General features: G+C 43.2%; 1 pseudogene; it reads left to right on the forward strand.

The window, feature by feature from the left end:
- The window catches only part of LOC115069706, a 23,929-nt pseudogene extending 16,138 nt beyond the window's left edge, over positions 1-7,791 (forward strand).
- The last annotated feature ends 267 nt before the right edge of the window (positions 7,792-8,058 follow it).

The raw sequence follows: 8,058 nt of genomic DNA on the forward strand, positions 1-8,058 counted from the left end.
AGCATAAAAATTTGCTCCTTAATAACTAGTAGATGTGAAAAACATTACCATAGAAATCTACCTGATGACTTTGTATCCATGATCAGAGGCCAAGGAGCTCAGAAAGTAACCGACTGTGACTAGTAATAATCAGATACATGGAGATTACAAACGCATGTGCAGTTGTGTCAATTGCATTAAAATGAATTTTTCTGTATGAAACTGCCTAATTTAATAATGAAATGGAGATCTATTTTAAACTTTAAAACCTCATTTAATTTTATGTCATAGGGTTTATAATGAGTACAATATGGTATAACTGTATTAATTCAACTGTAGACCTAAAAATTTACAGCCAATTTTGAAAGAGATGCAGCTTAGCTCTGGAAATTGTTATTGAATATGTCAATGCTGTTGTAATGAAATGCTTCTTATAATTATGTGATGTGTTAGTCAGTTTTCTGTTGCTGTGGTAGAAACACTGACTCAAGAAATTTATAGAAGGAAGAATTTATTTGAGTTTATGGTTCCAGGGGAATTACAGTCCGTCTTGGTGGGGAAGCATGGTGGCAGAGGTGGCTGGAGAAGAGGAGCAGAAGCTAAATTCTGTATCTTCCAGCAGGCACAGGAAACAAGAGAGCGACTGGAGATCTGGCAGGGCTTAAAAACCCTCTAAGCACACCACCAGTGATGTGCTTCCTCCAGGACAGCCACACCTTCTAAAACCTCCCAAAACAGCGCTACCATCTGGCCACAGAATGTCGAAATATTTGGAGCCTATGGGGGACATTATCATTCAAACCATCACATTCCAACCCCCTGGCCCCCATAGACTCATGACCATATAAAATGAAAAATGCATTTAGTCCAACTTTAAAAGCCCCCATAGTCTTTATCAGTCTCAATACTACATCTCAATACTATTTAAAAGCCCACAGTCCAGCCTTTTCTGAGACTCAGGTAAATATCTTACAAGCCTCTAGAAAATCAAAAGACAAATTACAGACTCCCAACATACAGTGGAACTGAATACACATTACCATTCCAAAAGGGAGGGATAGAAGCACAGTGAGGAAATACTGGACCAAAACAAGACCGAAAACCAGCAGGGCAAACACTAAATCCAGTGGCTCCATGTCCAACTTTTGGGACTTTACTTCCAAAGGGCTTAGATGGTTCAGTCTCTCTAGCTTTGCTGCATGCAGCACACATCTCTCTCCTGTGCTGGTACCACTCCCTGTATGCAGGTCTTCTTGGCAGATGCCTCACGGCTCTGGCATCACAAACTTCTTGGGGTCTCCATTGGCAACAAAGCTTCACCTTCACAGCTCCACTCAATGGCCTATCAGGGCCTTCTCTAGGCACAGGAACCCCTGCTGCACGCTGCCTGGCCTCCGAGGCTCTCTGAAACATTGGAGGAAGAAGTGACGACCCCTTCACTCTTCCATCTTTCGTCCTCTAAAGCCAGCACGGGGTGAACGACACTGCCGAGTTTGACTGCAAGTTTAGGGTGGACTCCAGCCTGCTTTATCCATTTTAGAAGCTTTTCTCTTCAGTGGCCCCAGCAGCATTTTCCTTTAACAGTTGGAGGCTTAACTGGGTGTGGTCTTGAATCTCTAGGCCCCTCCTTAATCACTTTAATCTCCTTAATCACTTTAATCTCCTTATCAATGGGATCCTCTCCATCACATGCCAGGGCTCCAACATTTATCTTCCTAGTGCTCTTTTTCAATTCAAACTGTATTTCTTTCTGTCCCATTTGCTCTCTTTCACTGTAGATCTACATAATAGTCACTATTAATATCCATGCCACCATTTCTACATTAGGCTGTCTTAAATTTCTTCTGCCAAAGAAATTAGTCCATTACTTTTCAATTTAGCCTCAGGAAAGCTTTTAGGTTGAGGGGAGACTCCAGCCAGACTCTTTGCCAAAATATCCTAATTGCTGCTTCAGTCCTTATTTGCCTCTGGAACTACATTGTTCTCAGCACTACTTTCTTCCAGGACCCTACTAGAATGGCCTGTTAAGGTCTGCTTATAGCAACCAACCACTTTTCTAGCCCAAACTTCCAAAAGTCTTCCACATTCTTCCAAAACCCTACATGGTCAGGTTCTTCACAGTCAACAACCCCACACCTGGTACCAATTACTGTATTAGTCACTTTTCTGTTGCTGTAATAGAAACACTGACCCAAGCAATTTATAGAAGGAAGAATTTATTTGAGCTTATGGTTCCAGGGGAATTACAGTCCATCTTGGCAGAGAGGCATGGTGGCAGAGGTGGCTGGAGAAGAGGAACGGAAGCTAAGTTCTACATCTTCCAGCAGGCACAGGAAACAAGAGAGCAATTAGCAATCTGGCAAGGCTTAAGAACTCTCTAAGCCCACCCCCAGTGACGTGTTTCCTCCAGGATAGCCCCACCTTCTAAAACCTCCCAAAACAGGGCTACCATCTGGCGACAGAATGTCCAAATATTTGGAGCCTATGGGGGACATTATCATTCAAACTATCACATGTAGTTAGTAAATAAATATTTTTTTAATTAAGCATATACATCCTCCATTTAACAACAAAAACAACAAAAACACTGATTTGATTTTTCTGCTACTTTAGAGGTTTTTGTTTGAAAACTATTTACATAAAAAGCAAGAAATCTCCTAGTTATATTGTAAAAAATAGGATCACTGCATTGAGCTAGGATTTGCCTGCAAAAGCTGCTTTGCTACATACATCTTGAAGAGAAGAGGCAGAGGAAATACAGAAAGTATAAAGAACGTATTCCTTGTTTTCTCCGGTTCCTTAAAATTTGGTGTGAAACTTGGCTTCAGTGTATTATCCCAGCATAAAATATGAAACAGCAGGAAACACAGCCCCTCACTGGTAATACAGCATCATAGTATGAGCCATACTCAAGGCGAGGTGGTAATTAGAAAGTCTTGAGATACTTTATGAAAGAGGATCGATCATCCATGGGGTTGGAAAGCTCTTTCAATGGTTAAAAGCACTGGCTGCTCTTGCGGAGGACCCAGGTTCAATTCCCAGCACCCACACGGCAGCTAAGAACAGTCCATTAACTCCAGTTCCAGGGGATCCAACACCCTCTTCTGTCCTCCATGGGCATTGCACACCACAGGTGCACTTATATACGTTCAGGCATAACACACATACACATAAAATAAAAATAATGGACAAAACATTTTTTTAAAAAATAGTCATCCTCAATTGGAGGTTCATGAAAATTAGAGATAAGCCATGTAACTCACTTAGCACATAATAGGAAAGCAGTGCCTGGATGTGGTGACTCAAACAAACATCCCATCCCTTTGGAGGTAAAGGCAGAGATCAGGAAGTTCAAGGCCAACCTAGGTTATGATAGCAAATTCCAGGCCATCCTGTGCTAGCTGAGACCCTGTCCAAAAAATAAATAAAAAGAAAGAAGGAAAGTGATAATAATTTGGTGATGGATTTAAACTTTTTTAAAAATGTCTCATGTGTTTCCCAAGAGTACCTTTTAAACTGCCGTCTAATTTTCAAATAATGGTTTGAAATTACCCGAGTGGCTCCTGTGGTGGGAGCAGAGTCACGTCCACAGTCCAGCCCTTGTCCTTCCTTCTGTGAGCCAGGCTAAGGCACCCCGCTCCTCTCCTGGAGCTTAACGCTGATGCCTCCTCACCTCATCTTTCCAGAGCCGGACTCTACTCAGTGTTCAAAGCTTATCGACAATGTCACTTATCAGCAGAGTACCACAGTGTGTCCTTGTTTTTACTGCTTTTTAAATAACAAATCTAGCAGGGTGACCTACTTTACTCACAGATGACAAAGAGAAAACTTGAAGATTCTTTCATCTAATAAATAAAATAGCTGTTTATATCATAAACATTGGTTTCAACATGGTTATCCAATGATGCCTAGTTAGTTTTTGAGAAACTTCCTTGAAGATAGCCTTGAAAAACCCTCATGTCTTTCAAAAGGGCCAGCCAGAAATAAGAATTTTCCTAAGGCAATTTGTAAAATGCAGAATAAGATTTAATTTCTGTGTTTTCGGCCTCTGCGTGCAGCAAATGTTTCTTTTAAGTATCCTTTCACTAAATCTGCTAATTCAGACTTTTGTTGTTAAAAGCTGCCAAAAGAAATCCATTTGCAAGAATGAATCAGAAACAACAGGCCCAAATAACCGGGCCTTGGCAAAGGAGCCTAAGAAAGAATGTGTTCTTAAAGTGGGACCTTGAACCCTAAAAGAATTTGTTCCAGAAGTATTCCTGGGTGTTCCAACTAGACTAGGTTGTGGTATGCTTTACTCTATCAGAATAATTATTGTGTCAATTTGCTTAATCCCCAGTTCTCCTGCTAAACTTTGATTGTTAAGAGAAGTGGGTCCCCCATCTGACTCACAGACAAATGTCATCAAGTAGGAATCTAGTGCTGTGTGCCCAAGGATGGCTACAGCACCAAAAGTCACGGCTCTGTGTTGAGTTTAAGTGAAACATGAGCACTCAAGTTGACGTCCAGCAGGTGGTTGAGGATGCTGAGGGACAGATACTGCAGAGGCTGGAATCTGTAGCTTAGAACTAGTAGTTGAAGTGAAACACTTGGGTGAACATTCTGGGAAAAAATGAAACAAGAATAAAAATAAGAACCTACTTTAGCCAGTCGTGGTGGTGCATGTCTGCAGTCCCAGCACGTGGGAGGCAGAGGCAGGTGGATCTTTGTGGGTTCAAGGCCAGCCTGGTCTACATAGTGAGTTCCAGGACAGCTGGGGCTACAGGGAGACCCTGTCTCAAAAAGACCAAAAGAAAAAAGAACCTACTTTAATGACAAGGATGACTGGTCACACCAAAGAAAACTGGGAGAGAGAATCCCCAAATAGACATAATCACTAGAAATGAAAATGTAAGGGAAAGGTCATTGAGGCAGAGGCTGCACAGGCTGTGCTGCCTGCATTTTGGAATCACTGTGTTACGACACCCTGATTGTTTTTTAATAATACTTAATTCTTTAGGATGTCTTTCAACATATTTTGATCATTTTCACCCTGTCCCCATCTCCTCTCAAATCCATCCCCACCTGCCTACATCCAACTTTATGTTCTCATTTTTTAAAAGCCCATCGAGTTCAATGTGTGTTGCCCAAATACTTTTGGTGTGGTTCCATCCCCTACCAAAGGCCATACCCTTAAAGAAATCTAAATCTCAGTCTCTTAGCAGATACTGGTTGACACTAGATGCTCAGCTTAGTCTGGGCTTCATGCTCACCTCCCATGTCCAGAAGTTATCACAGCTGTCAGGATTCACAGCTGGATAGGACTGATAATTACTTTTCCTGTTTGGGTAGCATGCATAGCACCTTCCTATGGGGCGTGCGGGGCGCCAGGTGTGGGGTGCGCGGGTATCTGCTCCTGCGCTGCTTCCCTGCGTCTTCCGTGGCTCTCTGCTGCTGGAGATTTGTCCAGCCGGGTCCCGCCCTGATTTCACCCCTGTACATTCCTCAATATGCCAGTTCCACCGGCCGCTGGACCACGCGAGTAAGTACAGGGCGGCTGAAGCTAGGGCTCCATGAGTCGATGATGGAGGAATGCTGCCCCCCGGGGAGACTAGATTGCAGGCAGGAGACACAGACTCAGTCCAGTCAGATTCAGTGGTACAGCTCTTTCTTCAGTGTCCCAGCTCTAGTTTCTGTTCTAGCTCCATCTCCACTTCCAGCTCCAAATTATTGAGAGAAGACTAGGATATTTTATACTGTAGGGGCAGTGGTAAAAGCTTTAGCTGATAGGTATTTTGGGGATGCCTCATTTGCGTGTGGAAATGGGCTCCCGCCATGCTGCCAGACTGCCTGAAAAATCACATGGAAAGCATGGTATTTCCAGAGCCAGAGGCCATGTTTATGTGGCTGCTACTTCACAAAGGAGTCAGGAAAAATGCCGGGAAGATGCCCTGCTGTGAAAGGAGTCTCTGCATATGGCTCTGAGCTTGTGAGCTATCTGGACATGAAGAAACTTCTACTTTACACAACAAAGGTCCCCAACACCTTCCAGCACTATGAGATGCAGCTTCGAAGTCAGTACCAGCTTGATTTCCCCCTGTTTCTTCTACGACCTGTGTCATATCATCAGAAATAGGGTTTTACCGTCAAAAGTGATGTCTTTGGAGGTCAAGTTGACAAGGATTGGAGTTGTGACAGTTAATCTCAATTGTTAATTTGATGAGATCTAGAATCCCCTGAGAGAGGGGTCTGGGCAAGCCTGTGAGAAATGATTTTGCTCAAGTTCATTGATGTGGGATGAGCCATGCACTGTTTAGCCCCTTTCCCTGCCCCTGAGATCCTGGAATGTGTCAAAAAGAGAACATTGCGCATAAGCGTTCATCATGCGGTGCCTCCTGAGTCTAGATGCAAAGCGACCAGCCACTCCTGCTGCCTCAAACTCCTGCTGCCTTGACTTCCTCACTGCAATGGACAATCCCCTGGAACTTTGAGCCGAAATGAACCCTCTCTTCCTTAGGCTGCATTTGTCACGACTTTTTATCACAACAACCAGAAAGTAACTCATACAAGGGGAAATGCTATCTGACAGGCCACGGATTAGCCATGAGGTAACAGGTAAACTGCAGCTGAATTTTGGCAGCTCTGTCTCCTGGCAATCTGAACACCCCTTTATAATTAAACAGCCTTGAAACTGTAGTTATGTGTGTCTAAGGCACCCAGTAGCATCTAGTGCCAGACATGACTGGAAACTTGCAAGACAGGCTGGAGTAAGGGATAGTGGTGGTTCAGTGATCGGGGAGTCCACACCTCAGTCAGGACTTGCTAGTCATACACACCTCGTACCCTCTATTTACACCTAAATGTCACGGAAGGACTCTGAAGATAGAGTTGAGGTCACAGACCTCTGTTTGTTGTTCTTCCCCAATATGGCCACATTGAATTAATGCCCACTCTCTGCTTTTTATGCAAGCCTGCACACATACACACAAAACGTCTTATCAAATGATGCGTGTTAGTTATATGTGTAGATTATTATATAGGAATAACACCTCAATAAAGTTTTCTGAAGATTTCAGATACCATTTTACCAAGTATTTCCAAGACAAGAATCTATTGTACAGAAATATTTTCAGATTTACTTGCTGCTCCTTCAGGCTGAGACCAAACCAGCAGCACACCCACCTCATGCTAGTTTACTCAGTGATGCTGATGTACAAAAGCAGATTAAGGACCTGATGGATTTCACTGAAACAGAAAGCAGAAGAAATAGATGCAAACACAGAATTCAGCATCAAAGAAATGACATCTTGTGCAAACCCAAAGACTAAAGATTATGGAATGCTAAGAAAGAAGCAGATTGAACAGAAGAAGAAAATTCAAATGTCCAATTTGATAAATCAAGCAAGACTCAAAGTCCTCAAAACAAGAGACAAACACCTCACTGATCTGACGAATGAGGCCAAACAGAGATTCGGCAAGGTAGTAAAAGTTATGATGGGGACCAGGTGCTGAAGGGTGGGCCAGTCTTCCAGGTTTGTACCAGCTGTTGGCGCCACAAATCATTTCTCATTGCAGAAAACAGGCTGTCCCTCAGCAGTAGTATGAAAAGCAATTCCTGTGTATAAAACCGTCACCAAAAATATGATGTCCAAGTTGTTCCTCAGACCTACCCGCCTGAGGAGATAGATAGCTGGGGGTGAGATCTATAATGGGGGCTGAAGATAAAGGCTCAACACCCTAGAAAGCCAACTGGACCTGGTAGCCCAGCAGACGATGTCACAAGTTTAGGGATCCTTGTTTGTTGTAAACGCCAACAGGGAGTTTTTAGACTGAGCCTTTGGGAAGTGTAGTTCATCTACCATTGTACTTGTGAAGAAGCAAGATTGTGTGGCTTCCTCTTTCTATTCTGTGCTAATCATGAACACCCCTGCAACTAATTCCGTCAGCTTACTGTTAACAGTAGGAGGACCATGTCTTATGAGGAGGAACCCAGCCCCAGCTCATCTGTAGTTTCTATCAAAATTCCAATACATTCTTCAAAAAAGAACCTGGACTTCTACAGTCCTGGCAATACAAACACTGCTGGAGGTATCACCTGAT

The sequence above is a fragment of the Nannospalax galili genome, unplaced genomic scaffold (genome assembly GCF_000622305.1).
Source record: "Nannospalax galili isolate Female #2095 unplaced genomic scaffold, S.galili_v1.0 scaffold454, whole genome shotgun sequence".
In the NCBI taxonomy this organism is placed as follows: domain Eukaryota; kingdom Metazoa; phylum Chordata; class Mammalia; order Rodentia; family Spalacidae; genus Nannospalax; species Nannospalax galili.